The sequence below is a fragment of the Monodon monoceros genome, unplaced genomic scaffold (assembly GCF_005190385.1).
Source record: "Monodon monoceros isolate NGI ecotype Baffin Bay Population unplaced genomic scaffold, NGI_Narwhal_1 Super_Scaffold_20, whole genome shotgun sequence".
NCBI lineage: Eukaryota > Metazoa > Chordata > Mammalia > Artiodactyla > Monodontidae > Monodon > Monodon monoceros.
This window is the reverse complement of record NW_021703777.1, coordinates 11752404-11771410: the sequence shown is the minus strand read 5'-3', so window position 1 is coordinate 11771410 and position 19007 is coordinate 11752404. Positions and strand designations below refer to the sequence as shown.

General features: G+C 35.7%; 1 protein-coding gene across 2 annotated transcripts in view; it reads right to left on the bottom strand.

The window, feature by feature from the left end:
• Nucleotides 1-19007, bottom strand: part of GRID2 (glutamate ionotropic receptor delta type subunit 2) — a 1355616-nt gene that overhangs the window by 711544 nt on the left and 625065 nt on the right. The window lies entirely within an intron of this gene.

Below are 19007 nucleotides of genomic sequence, written 5' to 3'. Positions count from 1 at the left end.
AAGAGGCTAAAGGAGCCTGTCAGGACCACCTGAAATAGAGATGTGTTGCTTGGTCAAAGTAACCACGGGTAAAAGGTCTCTAGTGACAGGAATCTCCCAAAAGCCCGCAAAGATCCCCAAGAAGGCAAAGAATCATCCTTTAAAAGATTCCTAGGCCAGAAGGGTTATGGTAGGTAGCCTCTAATATGGCCCCCAATTATCCTCATGTCCTAGTATTCATGCTCGTTTGTTATCCCTTCCCCTTGAGAAAGTGCTGGACCTAACAACTTGTTTCTAATAAATAGAATACTGATTGTTGGGAGGTCACTTTTCAAAAATATTTATTCATTTATTTATTTGGCTGTCCTGGGTCTTAGTTGCAGCACGGGGATCTTCATTGCTGCATGCAGGATCTTTAGTTGTGGCATGCAAGGTCTTTTAGTTGCAACATGCAAACTCTTAGTTGGGGCATGTGGGGTCTAGTTCCCTGGCCAGGGATCGAACCCGGGAACGCCTGCATTAGGAGCATAGAGTCTTAGCCATTGGACCACCAGGGAAGTCCCTGGGATGTCATTCTTGAGATTAATTTACAAAGAGAGGATGGCATCTGTTTCAGACTCCCCTCTCTCATTTACTTGCTGTGAAAGAAGCCCGAGGCCACTTTATGAGCTGTTCCACAGAGAGGCCCATGTGGCAAGGAACTGCTTTTGGTTTCATCCAGTGAGTATTTGAAGTCTATCAACAGTTGTGGTAGTGAGTATGGAAGGGAATTATCCCCATAATTCCCTTGAGATGGCAGTAGCTCAGCCAATAGATACCTTGATTGCAGACTTGGGAGAGATCCCGAGCTAGAGGACCAAGGGAAGCCATGCCCAATTTTCTAAGCCACAGGAACTATGAGATAATTAATTTTTGTTGTTTTAACCTGCTAAAGTTTGGGGTAACATGCAGGGATAAAAACAAATTATGGGAAACTAGTTCAAGTAACTTGTCTTATACTGTCTTCCACTGTCCCCATGCCCAGGAGACCTAAAGAGATGGGATGAGAAGAAGGGGGGAAGAACGTAGGATTCCTTTCACACCTAGATCTGAGCTGGGGAAAGGAAAAATATTGTACATTATATCTAGTTTTGTACTGGGAATTTTTTAAATGAATGGTGTCTCTATTAGTTCTTAAAATGACTGCAAGAATGTATACTATCTAAAGATAAACTGGAAAGCATGGAGGCTGCCATATTTTCATGGAAGGGCAGGGAAGATAAACTCAACTGAATAAATTTTATAGAGAGACTCTGACACCAGAATAAAGATACATTTTTCCTTATGTTCTTAGTTGAGTTTGTTTAATATACTCTGTATGCATTGTTCTGGAGATCTTTTCTGTTGAAATATTGGACTGAGTTATATGCCTTGGTGTTCAGTGGGACAGAGTTTGCCCATAGAGGAAATAAGAAATGTAATACAATGTTAAGCCTGCACTAAATAAAGGTCACATATTTACCAGGATACTTTTGGTGAGTATATAAGGGAGCATTGTTAGGACAGAAAACAGTTCAAGCCCAACAGTCATGCAGTATAAAAGTTGTTCTCAATGAGCAATGCAACAACTGTGAAAGCTTTCACAGGCATTGTGAAATACTGTTCTACTCTATACCAAGGATTGGGTTATTACTATTGCTGGCTTGTTTATTCTCAGTTTTTAATCCCTCAAGTTTGTAGCACCGAAGATTGATTTTAGAAAAATACAGTGTTGACACACAGAGTTTAAGTATAAACAACTTTGAAACAACACAGGACAGACTGACTGCCATGCCTATTATTGCCTTCTATTATTTGAAAACTACTTCCTTTTTTTCTTTTTTTTTGGCTTTAGAGTTCTTTTTTTCTTTATCTGTCTAAATCTGCTTTGATGGTAAATGTTAAAAAAAAATGTGTCATGTTGCTTCATTTTTCTTTTCCTCTACTGTTCTCCTGCGTGGGCATCCCTATACACCTTCCCACACAGCATCAGTGGTGCAGACGGCTAGACATTCTTTTAAGACTGCTCAAAGGCAGCTCAAAGGTTTTCTCCCCTGTGAAGCCAAGCCCTCAAGGCAGAACTGATCACTTATCTTGCATAGGTACTTTGTACATATTCCCATTACACTACTGACCATATTCTGTGACTGTGTCAGTCTATGTTCAATATTAATCACAATAAGCAGAGGTATTGGCACACAGTAATTTTCCCCAAACATGTTGGCTGAGTCAATGTCAAATGAATGAATAAATAAATGACATAAAACTTCTAGACTCTTCCCCAAATCCTTTGATTCTCTCTTCCTAAGGTATGGCAACTACAGCTCCAGATATGGTCTTATCAACCATATTAGAGTGAACATTACTTCAATTAATGCAGTCTAATATTTTGTGAATCTTTTTAAACTAGCAGTCAAGGTACTTACCCTGTTGGCTGAAATCGATATTTGGGGCCATTATAATAAAGAATTTATCCTTTCCTAAAGTGAAGTATGGCCTTTGCCCCCAGTTAGTGGAAGTGATCACTAGGACTCGGGAATGCGATAACTGATTAGAATGTCTTTGATTTCCTGGGGGACTCTGGGTCACGCTGGATAGACTGACAATATGATTTAGAGTGAGTGTTGGCCACGTCAGATAGTTTTAAGGTGGGGACTGACCGTGCCAGAAATAATATGATTTAGAGCCAGAGCTTTGGTCCATGCAACTAGACCTCCTGTGATCAACGACAGGGACAATCAATCATGCCTGCACAATAAAGCCCTAATACAAATTCTGGACATTAAGCCTTCAGTGAGCTTTTCTGGATAAGAATTCTCTGAGTACATTACCTCATATCAATGCCAAAAATGTAAGGCTGCCCAGATTTCACAGAGAAAGGACAACAGAAGCTCAACGTCTGGTACTTAGACGCTGCCCTAAAACTTTCTTCCTTTGGAGGATTTTATCTGTATCATTTCCCTGTAATAAACCATAACCATGAGTAAACCACTTCCTGGAGTCCTTATAGCAAATTATCAAACCTGAGGTGGTTTGGGGAATATCCTGAATTTGAAGTTGATTTCAGAAGTGAGGATGGTCTTATGTGGACGGTGCTTCCCTTTAACTTCACAGTTGGCTATAGCTCTCCACAAGGGCAAATTAGTATGTGTGTGATATTGTGTACAGATACTTGGGTGAAAATATTTCAGTGCCACATAACTTTTTTTTGTTCATTTCACACAAGTCCCAAGGATTTTGTAATTAATATAAATGTCATATTTTATAACAAAAATAAGACTTGTAGTGGCCTTCAGAACAGAATGACCCACAAGAGCTGCTGAACTCTGGAAGATATTGTTCTTTAATAGAAAGTGTGGCTATAGCAGCTGTTCCTCAATCCATGGGTGCTAGCCTACTTTTTGGCTTAATTTTTTGGTCATTTCTGAGAAGTGGTATTCTATTTCCAAATTACATGAAGTATCTATTCTATATTTTAGCCTAAATATTATAAAACATTTTCCTTCTATGGATATCTCCTTAATAAGAGAAAACAAAACTAGTATTGTACCTATACAAAAAAAAAAAAAAAGCAAACATTAAATGTAGTTTGCGTCACAGAAACACAGTTCCCAAGCAAAGTTAGCCAATATGAGTAATAGTTGAGAAATATCTATTTTTTCCATTAGGATAATAAGAGGCAAGAGATAATTACTTAAGAACAATGTGTGAAAATGCTTTGAGGTTGCTCTGCAAAAATTTGTTTCGAAGTCATGTTTTTCAATTCTTTAAAAATCTGCTATTAATATGAATGTCCACAGAAATGTACCCTTACAATAGTGTTTTAATATTCAAGTATGTGATCCTGCCCATGATAAACCTGCAGGACTGGTTTAGCTCTATCGTCTCTCTTTTGCAAAGACTCCTGTAAACTAGTTCAAAATCATCCTTTAGTTTTGGCCCTGACCTCTGAATCTTCCTATTTTAATGTTCCAAGTATAACTTATAAATGAGTTGAAATTATCAGGGCTACTCTGTAGCTGAAAATAGCCCCACATTCATAATCATAAGCTACAGTTATGACAGGACTTGTGAGGTAGGTTGAATTTTACCGAGGTGTTGTAGGCAGTTCTCTTATCTCTATGAGATTGTGCTTTCCTTACGTCCTTATTGAATTATAGACTACTGGAACTCTTGGAATTCCTCATATTGCTTTAGGGTAACCTCTTTATAAAACTTACTACTCTTGAATTATGCCTAGATTGAAAGCCACAGAATCTGCTTGCAAATTTTATATAACAACTCTCTAAATGGTACACAAAGATTTATATAGTTAGAAGAGGTCAGTATTTTTCTCCCTAAAGTGAGTACAACCTTAGTCTACTTAGAACCAGGATATCCATGGTGTCAGCTGCTGACTACAGCTCCCAAGGGAAGACATGTTGAGTGCTGAAGTTCTCAGGATTGTAGATCCTAAATTATATCCATAGGAGAGTGGATCACATAAATCATTTGGAAGCAGGATTTTTTAAGTCATTAAAATTCCATGACAACGAGTGTTCATAATGGGGAATTCCACAACTGCCTTTCCATCTCCCCCAAATGTATAAGAGGTGTAAAATAAATTAGTTCTCTCCCTCTCTCCACCCTTCTCCTCTCCTAACTCTCTCTTATCCTGTCTTTCTCCCTGTCCTCTCTCTCATTCGTGCTGCAGTTTTTTCGTCTTATGAATTTTCATATGTCTATCATTAAAATGTCAGTTTGTACATGTATGATGACCCTGAATTATAAAGCGTTTGGCCACTAGACTGTCAGCTCCATGAGAGCAGTGTCTTCAACCATTTACCACATTGTCCCTAAGATCCAGAACAGGGCGTAAAACTTGATAAATGCTAAAGAAACACTATTAGGAACAAAGGGAGGGAAGGAGGAAGGGAAGAAGAAAAATAAGGAAGAAAATAAAAGTCTGAATTACAAAAAATTCATGATTAAATGCCACAAAATAGTTATGTATTTTATAACCTTTCATTTGAAGAACACTGAGCCATAGCTTAAAATGGGTGCCAGAAAATGGAGAGAGAACAGAAACTCTTCTTTGTCAATAGCAATGGTATTACATAGGTAGTACTAAATGCCTTCCTATTTTGTGTTTGATTTAAAGATGACAATGCTCTACACATTTCTGCAGCTGTGTTCCCTTAGCAGACTGGGACATGCAGTGCTCTAAGAGCAGATGTTAGTTCACATGCAGTTTTATTTGCATCTCTAAGGAAGAGCAGCCTTGTACATGAATAAGACATGTTTCTCCTTTATCATACCCTCCTTGTAAGCTACTTATAGTTAATGTTTTTTAAGAGTGGGCAGAAGGAGTAAGGTAATTTTTATAAAATAACATTTCCAATAACTCACTTTTTGTCATGAAAGTAATCTGATAACTTCAATTAAACACTTGAAAACATTGACAAACAATGGTCTCTTTTGTAAAATAATTATTCATGGTTTGTATTCCTATTTTTCTTGTTTTTCTAATAAAACAGCTTTCATTAATCCTAGTTTCTCATCTTGAAATATAAACATTGAATCTTTTAAAAGATGACTTATTTTAAAAACAAACACTGCTTAATATTACCACAATCACAGTATAATAATTACATGTAGTATTAAAATATATGATTACCGTATAGTACCAAGAGAAGAGAAAAAAATATTCATGTTAACTAAAAAGCCACATTTGAAATGTTCAGTATACGCTCACTTCAAAATCAACATGTATTAATGAGTCTACTATATTAACATATTAGTAAAAACGTATTTATAAAGTATATAACTCATAGAGAGAAGTGTAGGCTCTAATTCGAGAAAAAACTGAAGGTAGTAAATCTTGAATTATATCTTGAAGTTTAAAGAACAACGAAGTTTCTCTTTATTTCTATTTGCTCTCTCTTAGTTTAAAATTATGAGTTGGTGCTTCCTTGTAGAGTTCATAATTTATTTGCTCTATGCCTCATTTTAATCATCTGTAAATGCTTCCTTCTCCACCTGATGGGAACTCAGGATGTGATATTTATGAAGATTAATAACACAACGTTAATCTAAAATTTTGAGAAATTCCACTCATCTCAGTAAATCTCTTCACAAAATAAGATCACTGTATTAGCTCATTATTCTCCCTGCTCTAATTATATTTACGTGCATGAAATTCTTCCTTAAATAATGGCTTCATAATTTTTCTGGGCTTCAGAAACTGATAGTCACTCTTTTTTAACTGCATCATTTACATGTGTTATTGTTGCTGGAGATTCTCTAAGTGGGAGCTGAGAGCAGGACCGACTGCATAATTTTAAGGGCTACTTTAAAATAAAAATGAGGGCCTCTAGAGCAAAGACTATTAAGAATTTCAAGCAGTAACAGTAGAGCACTAAATCAAACACGGGGCCTCCTAAATGTGGGATTCAGTGAGACTGCACAGGTCTCACACACACCTGAAACCAGCCATGGCAGAGAGTAAAGGAGGAGAGAAACAGATAGCTGGGAGACAAGGGATCATATCATACAACTCTCACATGGACTGCAAGATGTTATTTAATAGCTGAAATGATTATATGAATGGGTGTTCTATTCACAAATTATATGACGGAACTGTGAAATTTTAAATGGATTTAGGTGTTTTCCCCTATTATTTATAAATGACTTACTAATAAGGACTTTGTGTATATCAACAATACCAGCCACTTGACAGTTGCCTAGCATATACTCTTTAGTTGGTAGTTCAGGCTGAAACATTTCAGGAGTCCAAGAGAATAACATATCACTCAAAATGGAAGGGAAGAATGTTTGAGCTAGGGTTAGGATACATTTTCATATAGAAAGAAGAAACAAAGATGATGACAGAAAATATTAAATGTAATATAATGAGAATAAGATTATTCATCCAACATAAAGCACAACTTCTATGCATTCTCTTCAGTCATTCTACAAGTACATTCAAGCAACCACTAAATACTAGTCCCTCCCTATTCTAAATGCTGGGGATACTACAATGAACAAAAGAGATTCATACTGTTGCTGTCATGAATCATATACCCTAGTGGGAAGGGCGCAAAGTAGGAGACAAGTAATTAACAAATAAATAAGTAGAGTGTTTGCCAGGTGGTGAAAGTATTATAGAGAAAAAGAAAGTATGTTAAGAAAAGGAATTTCTGGAGTCAGGTGGGAATTTTTATTTTACATAGGTACTAAGGAGGGTCTCACTTACAGACCCCACTGAAGCAGAGTCCTGAAGGAGGAGAGAACAGCTGTGTGGATAGCTGGAAGCAAACCAAGTAGAAGAGAAAGTTTAAAGGTCTCTGGGACAGGACAGTACTTGGCTTGCTGGAGGAACAACTAGGAAGCTGCTATGGCTAGAATGTTATGATCAAATGAGAGAGCACTGGGTGATAAAAGACCAGAAAGCTACAGAAGAAATTACTTATGTGATTTTGAAGGCATCTTGAAGGCATTTTATAAATTTTGGCTGTTAGAGTGAAAAGTGAAGCCATTGGAGGACTTAGGGCAGATGACAGAGACCTGACTCATATCTTACAAAGTTTGTTCTGGCTCTCATGTTTTTTCATAGACTAGGAGGACAAGGATAGATTGAAAAAGAACATATATACAATAGAATATTATTCAGCCATAAAAAGGAATGAAACTGAGTTATTTGTAGTGAGGTGGATGGACCTAGAATCTGTCACAGAGAGTGAAGTAAGTCAGAAAGAGAAAAACAAATACCGTATGCTAACACATATATGTGGAATTTAAAAAAGCAGTACTGATGAACCTAGTGGAAGGGCAGGAATAAAGACCCAGACGTAGAGAACAGACTTGAGGGCACGGGGGGAGGGGAAGCTGGGATGAAGTGAGAGAGTAGCATGGACATATATACACTACCAAATGTAAAATAGATAGCTAGTGGGAAGCAGCTGCATAGCACAGGGAGATCAGCTCAGTGCTTTGTAATGACCTAGAGGGATGGGATAGGGAGGGTGGGAGGGAGGCTCCAGAAGGAGGGGACATGGGGATATATGTATGCATATAGCTGATTCACTTGTACAGAAACTAACAAAACATTGTAAAGCATTTATACTCCAATAAAGATGTGGGGGAAAAAAAAGAACAGTTAAGAGGCTGCTGTCTTCATCCAGGAAGAAGATGGAGTCTTGGATCAGGGAATTAGTAGTGAAGGTTTGGGAAATAACCAGATTCTGGTTGAGATTTTTAAAATACCATGATATTTGGATGCGTAATGTAAAGAAAAGGAAAAGTCTGGGATGACTTTATGAATTTTAATCTAAGCAAGCAGTAGTAAGTAGTTACCTTTGCTGAAATTCATCTGAGAGGACCAAGTTTAGAGGGTGTAGATCAGATGTTCAGTTTAGGACTTCAACAGTTTAGATTTAGAGTAGGCATGTGGAGATTTAGAATAGGCAATTAGACATATGAGTATGGAATTTGGGGGGCGTGGCTGAGACTGGCATTATAAACATAAGACTCATCAGTATATGATAGTGCTGAAAGCTCTGAAAGCAAATTCGACTTAGAGATGAGTCTAGGTAGAAAACACTCCAGTGTTCAGAGGTTAAGGAGTAGAGGGGAAACAAGCAAAGGTGATGAGAATGGGGAATCAGGTAGAGGAAAACTGGGAGAGAGTGGCCCACAGATGCCAATTAAAAAAAAAAAGAGGGGAGATATGAAGGAGGAAGATATAAATCAGTTCAAATATTTCAGGTAATTAAGATGAGGACTGCAAATTGATCACTACATTTAATAATATAAAAACACTGATGACTTGGAATGATTAGCTTTGATGATAGGGTGTGTGGAGGTGTGATTGAAGTGGGTTTGTAAGATGATAGAAGGGAAAATAAAAAGAACTGGAATAGATGTAAAAAGGAAAGAGAAGTAGAACGGTAGCTGGAGAGAGATATGAAGTTAAGAAAAGGTTTGAAAGATGCCTGTATTTCAAAATTCCTCTGATAAAAGTTTCTCTTTCTTTGGAGTTTGCAGGGTTTTTTTTGTTTGTTTGTTTTGTTTTAATTAAATGGGTCACCAAAACCAAACATTGTCACAATATGGTATAATCATAAGATTGGGATGTGACCAAAATGGCACCCTAATGTTCCCTTCAGCTAGACTAAACTTTAGATAGGTTTCTTCCCAACCATAAGCCCTTGATCTCCCTTTTCTTAGAGCATTTACTTTAGAACACTTGTAAATTCTTCTCTGCACCATTGAGATGTTAATCTTCTCCCAGTTGGAGACTAACTTCCATGAGCACCAATTAGCAAACACAGGTGACCTAATCACACTGACCAACTTCCCAGCTAATGTCCTCCATTACTTTTCCACTATTCACCCAATGTTTAAAAATTCTTCATCCTTTTGTTTCAACGGAGTTGAGCTCAGTGTCTCTTTCCTGTTGCAATAGTCTTGACCCCAATTGTAAAAGGCTTCAATAAAATCTTCCTTGCCTGTTTAACTCAGTCTGGCATAATTTTTCTTGTAAAAATGTCTCCCTGACTTCCAAATTCAATTGCCTTCTTAGTCTATTACAATTATGGTTCTTTAAAAAAAAATCAAAATATAACCAACCAAAAAAGAAAAAATAGGACTCGATTTCCTATTCCTCACTCTGACAAACCTTATACTTCCATTTACCCCAAGGGTTGCTCAAGTCCTAAACCTTAGAAATCATCAGAGAAAATTATCTTTATCTCATAGTCACACTCAATCCATCAGCAAATGCAGCTGGTTCTGCTTTCAAACTAATTCCCAAATCAGATTTTCTTTGCATATCCACTGCTATCACAGTACTCCAAGGTTCCATGTTCTGCCTTACAAAATATGATTCACCATGTCATTCCTCCTGAAAAAGGAGGAGTGATCTATCATCTTTGGCAACCCTCTCCAATCTCATGTCTTACTGCCCTGGCACTCACTCTCTTCCAGCAGTGCGAGAGTTGCTGTTTCATGGGCACGCTAAGCACTCCGTTGTCTCCTGTGTTATCCTCAACCCTTCTGGAGGAATTCACTTTTAGTTCTTTCAAGATTCTGCTCCAAAGGCCTTCTCTTTTAAAGACTCTAGCAAAACCAGCACTGCCTGTCACTACCTGGTATGATCTCTGATATATTTATGTGTCTGTTGGTGTACTCTATCTTCCTTAACACATTATAATCATCATGAGTCTATGGGCTTTGTCAAATTCATTCATTGTTCTCATGCTCAGAATAGTACTTGGTAAATTATAGGTACTAAATGAATATTTGTTGGATAAATAAATTAAGGAAGAGCCTGATTCTCTTCTTTCTAAAGAAAGTATGCAACAGAAATCTTTCTAAGTGTGAATTCGGTACTACACTGGCTTTGTGTCCCTCTAATTTCCTAGCTGCAAAATGAAGAACGGAGGGGCTTCCCTGGTGGTGCAGTGGTTGAGAGTCCGCCTGCCAATGCAGGCAACACGGGTTCGTGCCCCGGTCTGGGAAGATCCCACATGCCACAGAGCGGCTGGGCCCGTGAGCCATGGCCGCTGAACCTGCGTGTCCGGAGCCTATGCTCCCCAACGGGAGAGACCACAACAGTGAGAGGCCCGCGTACCACAAAAAAAAAAAAAAAAAAATGAGGAACGGAGATAACCAAACTTAAAAACATTTATCAATATTATTATTTTAATCTTACCAATCAAATAGTAACTTAGATGACTTAGATCTGGATTAGAATTTTCCATTCTTTTTTTTTTTTGGCTGTGGTGGGTCTTCGTTGCTGCACGCGGGCTTTCTCTCGTTGCAGCGAGTGGGGGCCATTCTTCATTGCGGTGCGCGGGCTGCTCACTGCAGTGGCCTCTCCTGCTGTGGAGCATGGGCTCCAGGCATGCAGGCCTCAGCAGTTGTGGCACACGGGCTCAGTAGTAGTGGCTTGCGGGTTCTAGAGAGCAGGCTCAGTAGCTGTGGCTCGTGGGCTCTAGAGGGCAGGCTCAGTAGCTGTGGCGCACGGGCCTAGTTGCTCTGCGGCATGTGGGATCTTCCCTGACCAGGGATTGAACCTGTGTCCCCTGCATTGGCAGGCAGACTCCTATCCACTGCACCACCAGGGAAGCCCAGAATTTTCCATTCTTATGAATAGGTATGTGTTGTGCTCCTGAAATTTTTGCATTAACAATCTGCCATGGAAAAATAAAAACTGTGCCCTAAGTTTTAAAATGTGTTCTTTAGTTCTTTCTTTTAACAAAATAATACAAGTTATCATGTATGTTTAAGTATTTTGTTATATAACCTCAATAAAAAGAACTTGAAGACAGAAAAATGTTTATTAAACTCTGAATTTCATTGTAAAAACACTGCATGTTTTAGTATTTATCTAATCTTCCCCTCATCTCCAGAAATAAGACAATAATATATGGACTTGCTTTGAATTGCTGAGCATTATCATTGTGAAAATACAACACTAGTAGGAAAGAGTAATAAAACATGCCAGTAGATATCCTCTGTAGAGTCCAGGAAAAAGAGAGTTGTTCAGTACATATACGACCATTGGTATACTCATCCTTTGCCCAGTGATACTTAGTACTTATTTTGATTTTTATTTTCTAAGCATGCTATGAAATTGTACTATCCCACCTCAATTTTCTCTTCAATGCTTCCTTTGTGAATGTTGGAGTTAGTACTAAAATGTGAAAAATAGAGTGTCTAACTGCTATGCATTAGTGAATCAAACTAAGACATTGGGCACACTGACCCTAAGAATTTTTATGACTGTTCTAACCACTGATAAATAGCTAATAATGTCATCCCAAATAAATAGTAGCCTAATGGAAACAAATAAATCACCCTTATAACAAAAGCACTGCTGCCATATATATAAAATTTCAGAAGAACTGAAAAGAAATGAGTTTATATGTAGAACAAAAAAAATCGTTGGTTGCATTCCTCAGTTGATTTGCCAGTGTGCATTCAAGAGGCAATTTTCTCACTCTCCCCATTTCTTCCTTTCAATTCTGAGTAACATCTGCACTTCACATCTGTACAAATATCCTTTCCATTTTCATGGCCTGCCTATTCTTGGTGTTACCTAGTAAAAATGGGATGGTTTCAGGTCATTGTCTTTTCTTTGTATTTCCAAATAGTAGGCAAGTTAAAATGTGCACGTTCAAGTGTAAAATTATAAATGAATGAAAAAATTTACAAATTTCATTTGGTCTTAGCAACTAGTACCAGATATAAAATTTTGAATGTTATTTCCTATAAAAACTTTTAGAAAACCCATTCTTAAATTCAGGTATGCATACTTTTTTTTTTTTTTTTTTTTTTTTGCGGTACGCGGGCCTCTCACTGTTGTGGCCTCTCCTGTTGCAGAGCACAGGCTCCAGACGCGCAGGCTCAGCGGCCATGGCTCACGGGCTCAGCCGCTCTGTGGCATGTGGGATCTTCCCGGACCGGGGCACGAACCCGTGTCCCCTGCGTTGGCAGGCGGACTCTCAACCACTGCACCACCAGGGAAGCCCTCAGGTATTCATAAATAAGCTTCAACCAGTATCAAAAACTCAAGATGCCGAGCAGGCAAGGACAAGCAATGGCTGGAGGATAAGTTTCAAAGGATCAGAATTCTGGAAAACAGATACACACACACACACACACACACACACACACACTCAAACATATACACAAAACCACTGTAACTCTATTCTGAATACCCTTTTCTACACCATTCTACTTCTGTACTATCAAAGTAAATCTCAAAGTGCTTGTGGACTAGAGTACAATGTAACTGATTTTCAAACTTAAAAATATACTTAGCCACGTTGGACATACATTATGAAATGGCAAATATTCATGGTGTTAAGAAATAAAGCCAAGCCAGGGATTCAGGGATATTTCATGTGCAAAGTATATGTCCTTGATTCTATATACATGAGACATGTTTATCTTCAAATAGAATAGCTATTTCCTGATGATCTATATGTTGTCCTATGCTTAAAGTAGACTATGAGGCCAAATGTGCCCTATAAATCATTTCATAATGAGTTTATGTGTAAAAACATAACAGTAAGCTACAAAGCAAATCTCAGAAAGCATTTGAATAAAGCAGAAACAGATTATAACTAGGATCATAAATCCCTGTTAAATCCTAATTGATTGTAACTGATGAAAGGGAAGATAGTAATTATGGAAAAATGGAAGAAAAGCTACTTTTTTTTTACAGTTTGTCAGTCAAAAATACATGTATTTTCTTGCTAATACACTGCTTCTATTCGTGAAAGGCAGTAAGATTTCAGAATGGAGTTTTTGAATGAATTTTATTTATTTTCCTTACTTTTCATTCTATACTGAGTAAGAAATATTGAGGCTTAATTGAGGCTTAATATTGAGGCTTAAATTGAGGCTTAATTTATATACAACAATATACAGAACCCTTACGTGTTTAGTTTATTAATTTGACAATTGCCTCTGCCAGTGAAGTCACCACTCCAATCAAACTACAGAATTAAGGAACTTTAAAAAACATAAAATAGTGTGAAATACCATTGTATTGTGAATTTTGCAATGGTTAAAACCTGTCTTCTGAAAATCTTCATGTTTTATGCTAAACTATAAACTTTAAATTTGTAATAAATTATATAGACAAATTTTCTTAACTTCAGAAGGGAATTTTAAATCCCTAGAAGTCAAGAAATTTATAGCTAAGTAACCTTATGTATTTTTTTAAGTTCTATAATAAAGTGTACGATATAAGTATATAACTAATGTCTTTAGGGCTATATTTTAAGACAGCTAAGAATCAAGAGCATTCCTTGACCTTAAAATCTCTGTAAATCTACTGCATACCCATAAACACAAATTGGTATATATTTGTCTCCTAGAAAGATTCAGGTCTCATTTGATTAGACCATGTTTGCTTAACATGTTTTGGAGTCTCATTAAAGATGACTTAGGGAACTAAAATGATCTTAGTAGGTGTTGAAATTATGGCATTTATAAAAAGAAATGGCAGGTTTTGAATTAATGAGGCAAAGAATATAATTCTGAGCCAGGCTTTTTATTCTGTTTTGTGCCAATAGGATTACTTAAAGTAAGAGACTTAATTGAAATGGTTTGTAAATTGTTTCTGATAGAAAGTTTTTCCTTTTTCTTTTTCCCACTAGAAAATGAGCTGGTGGAAGAAACTCAGAGGAAAAAAAACAGATTAATGCTTTTTAGGATTTTATTCTGTTTCAGTGAAGTATAACAGTTAAAGCTTTCTGAGTGCTATAGAAACACAACAATAGAGTATTATTCCTTTGTTTAGAATAAGGTAAATATATTTGAATTTTTTTAAATTTCATTTTACCCTTTACTTCTCCACATCCAAGAAGCAAAAGTACCATACTTCATATTCTCATATACTTTAGCTTATTTGACTTAAGGAAGAGTAAAAGTACCTCAGTTTAATATATTTGGGCTATTATATCACTGTCTTAATCCCCCTTTAAAGGCATATACCACTGCTTTTTAAGCCTTAGGATAATCTATTAAAAATTATGGTTCATATTTCGTATGCTGTTTACTTCTCTTTTAAAAATTTCAGATTTTAACACCTTTGTCAGAAAAGACCACACTATTAGCACTGCTAGAATTTCCACTCAGAGAATTGTTAGAAGTGTTCTACAGGGAAAGGGTATGTGGGTGAATGACATGAGAAACATGAAATGAAACACATTTCCTCACTGTCAGCCTTCTACAGGTCTTTGATGGCCAATTGTGAACCTCTAACAGATGAGTATGTTATGCAGTTTTCTCCTAAATATTTTCGTTACTGACTTCTCTTTTTCTAGGAATAGTTATTAACATTTGGAGAAACTCCTTCATACAAAACATCATTAAAGAAACTGTAAGCAACAATATACCAATAGAGATGTTAAAACAGCTATTTCTACCTACTAATTGCTGCTTTCCAAAGATACAATACACACACACTTTCACACATACGTACGATTCTGAGACATACAATTTAATTTCTTAATTAAATGTTCTTAAAAAGAGGCACTGTTTCATTATTTACGCCTAAATAGTATCAGCATATTCTGTTAGCTTTTGTGTTTGACTGTAGTTGTGTGATGACATAATATTGAGTATTAAAAATATGTTTTCAAAATGTTAAATTCCCAGTTGAAAAATACACCGGAAAGGAAAAATAATTTAAATGACCAGTTGGAGGAAATATTTGCAAAACACATAGCAAGCAAAGAAAAAATTCATTACCGTATAAATAGCTTTTAAAATCAGTTAAGTAGAGTTGCACAAAATAAGAAAAATGAATAGAAGACTTGGGGCAACAGCTAATGAAAAAGGAAATAATAATTGTTCTTAGCAGCCTATTCAATTAAAGAAAGGCAGATTAAGACAAGTTAAAATTTTTGAAGTGGTCATGTTGACAAAGTGTAAATTTCAACACAATGTTGTGAAAGCATTTTGATTAAAAAATTTTAGAGGGTAATTTGGCAAAATATGTCTAATTTTAAAGGCACACTTTCTTTAACTAGGTATTTCTTGACTAAAAATGTATTACAGGAAAATTTTGCTAAGATTTTTGGTCTAACCCACTCAATACAACATTGTTCATAATAGCAAGAATGCAAGCCAAGACAATCCAAAAAAAAAACAACCCTAAATGTTCAGCAATATATGACTGGAAAAATAAATTATGGAGCATATATACAAGGGACTAAATTTATAGAAGGATAAGGATCTATTAGAGTTGTTATGAAAGAAAATTTTAAAATCATATGTTTGGTGTATTAAAAAGAAAGAACTGACTTTCTATATGTCCATATATGAATATTTAAGCAAACATATAAGCATATATATGAATTCATATATACATGCACAAGCATATATTTAAGCAAACATATACATATCTATATCTATCTATACACATATACACACATGCCCACATACATACACACAAATACACATACACTTTTTTCATTTGCTGTGGCATTCACATAAAATTTATGTGAAGATGCATAAATTTCTGCAGAGAGGGAATGATGATGTTGCAGTGAAGGAATGCTCTCTATATTTCTGTGCTGCTAGTAATTTAAAAATATAAGTATTATTATATCAAAGAACACAATATAAAGCAAACAATGACCAAATATCTTGGATGTAATGCCTAAGATAAGGAAGTTTATAGAATCTTCCTGTAGTAAACAAAGTAAAAGCAGATGTCATGGTTTCATAACACTGGACCAAGAAATGAAGGGTTAAAAAAATAAAAGAAAGGAATAATTAGCTAAAGAAAGTTTTCCTTAGAGCCAGTTGAAAAACACTATGAGCTAATTTCATTAAGTAAGATAAATCATCTGAACTTTCCCAAAAGCTAAATGATTCATTTACAAGCCTGAATGCAACATTTCATGAAAAGCTCACTTGTCTTCTGATGTAAAAATCACTTTTAATTTTGTTTTTTAAGTCATTATTGGTGTTTAAGCCACAAATGTCATTATAGCTGATCTGGAAATTATACTCATGTTAGGTTACATATATCTATATGTCTCTTCTTATTACAAGTAAGTATCTTTGATTTAAATCATTTTTAGATTGTGTCAATTTACACACACACACACACACACACACACACTCATAGTATCTTCTGCAAAAAAAGTTCAGGTTTTGCTCTTCCACTTATCTTGCAAACTGTAGGTATTTTTCTTCTACCAAAATAACAGCAAAACAGGTAATTTTCTTTCATCTCTTTTTTAAAAAGAGAGTTTCAATAATAATCTCAAAAGACAGTGCTTCATTCAAAATAAAGAGATGTACTCATTTAAGTCTGATAACTGGTATCTTAATTTACAATTAGTTCTCACTCTAGTTTTAATTTAAGGGAAAGAACTAAACATTGCTGGATGATAAACCTTCAAAAGCCATTCTAATAAGGTAAAAATCATCATCAACAGGTTGCTTTAATTTTTTTGATAATAAATTACATTTCACTTTTTATGTCACTGCATTAATTTAATTAACTACTTGGCATAGCCTGAGCCAATATTCCTTAACTTTGAGCCCTTACTATTATCTTTTATTGCCTTTGTACTTTCAGAAAAAAAATTCATCTCTCAGAAGAAAACAGAAGGGGATAAAACAATGCTATGTATATTGTCCGTAGGATTATTCTTTTGTATAAAAACCTTATAGCCAAAGAGAATAATTAGGATGTCATCCATTTAATATATTTCATTTATTTCCTGCTTGTAAATTTAAATTCTGAAGTATAAAATTTATGTAAACAAAATACCTTCATCCAAAGTTGAAAACACAGAAACTTTTTAAAGATTTCTTTTTTTAAGAAAAAAGAACCAACCAAGTTTCCTAATTCTTTTCTATTTTGCAAATGGCTATCAAAAGTAAACCGCGGACTTCCCGGGTGGCACAGCCAGAAATAAATAAATAAATTTATTTATTTTTAAAAAGAAGTAAACCTCAGTTCTTTCATAAATACTTTTTATTACATATCTATCTTCTTTATAATAGAAATAGAAATATTAAATAATCCTGTTAAATTTGTGATGTTTTCAATTACTAACATGTTCTTTGAATTTGAATTCCCTTTTAAGATATTCATTACATTGTCTAGTGAAATAGTTTTAGACAAGCATCCGTGAAATTTCCAATAGGACTATTAACATTATATAAGAAGGTTTTAAAAGGATGCTCTAGTAATTTTTACTAATAAAAATGTAAACCTTATTTTTCAGAATTTCATGTTTTATGTGTAAAATTAAAAGTATAAAAGACTACAAAAATACCTCAAATATAGTTAATGGGCCTGTATTTAAATACAGGATTATTAATGATTTATTTTCTATTAAACTTTTTCTTTTAAAAACAAACAATTCAAATAAAAATGTATAATAAAAAAGTTATCACAAAACGTATGTTTTATGAGTTTTTCCCTGAATATAAAAGGTTAGCTGCATACGGCTTTAGATTTCTTTTGGTAGTAATACATTCGATTCCATCTTTTTTTTTTTTTTTTTTTGCAGTACATGGGCCTCTCACTGCTGTGGCCTCTCCCGTTGCGAAGCACAGGCTCCGGCCGCGCAGGCTCAGCGGCCACAGCTCACGGGCCCAGCCGCTCCGCAGCATGTGGGATCTTCCCGGGCTGGGGCACGAACCCGCGTCCCCTGCATCGGCAGGCGGACTCTCAACCACTGCGCCACCAGGGAAGCCCTCAATTCCATTTTTAAACCCACATTTGACAGTGCCATCTTTAACTATCATTATCAGCAAAGTTATACAAAACTAAATTCCTGATCATTTATTAGTTTGTTTTTTTTCCCCTGGTAATGAGAATCCATGTGGTACAAAAGCATATGCATGAGCACTTTTAATGATCTTGAGGTAAAATGATGTTGTTGATTAATATCTTTATGCAAACGGGAGGATTCGCTTGTATTTTAAATAGAATTTTAAGGTTTCACTTTATGCCTAATAGAATTAAAAGTCACATGTCGGCTTGAAAGGAAAAAATGTCATGGGGATATTAGATCAGACCATCCATTTAGCCTAGTTAACCTCATACCATTACTTTTATCATGAGGACATGGTCATAATTGTAATATGACATTGCACTCAAACTTCACCTTAAGAAAATTTTAATTTTGGTTTCAAATTAAATTATTGGTAAATATTAAATATGATTAATATTTAACACTTTAAATTATTAATAATATGTTCTGTAAATCTAATGTCACACAATTAAATGGCAGAGCAAAGAATGTGAACACAGGCAAGCTGGCTCCAGAATTCATGCTCTTAATTATATACCCTACACTATGTTTACTACCCTTTAATGTCTCTCTTGAAACAATGACCAAGTTTTGGATTTTATACAAGAAAAGAGACCATCTGGAGCTGATAAGAGGAAGGGGAGGTAAAGGCAATGGAACCATTTGAGAGAATTCTCTCAGGCTTTGAGCTTGTATTCCTGGCCATTTGGGAAGAGGCAGCTGCAGTGT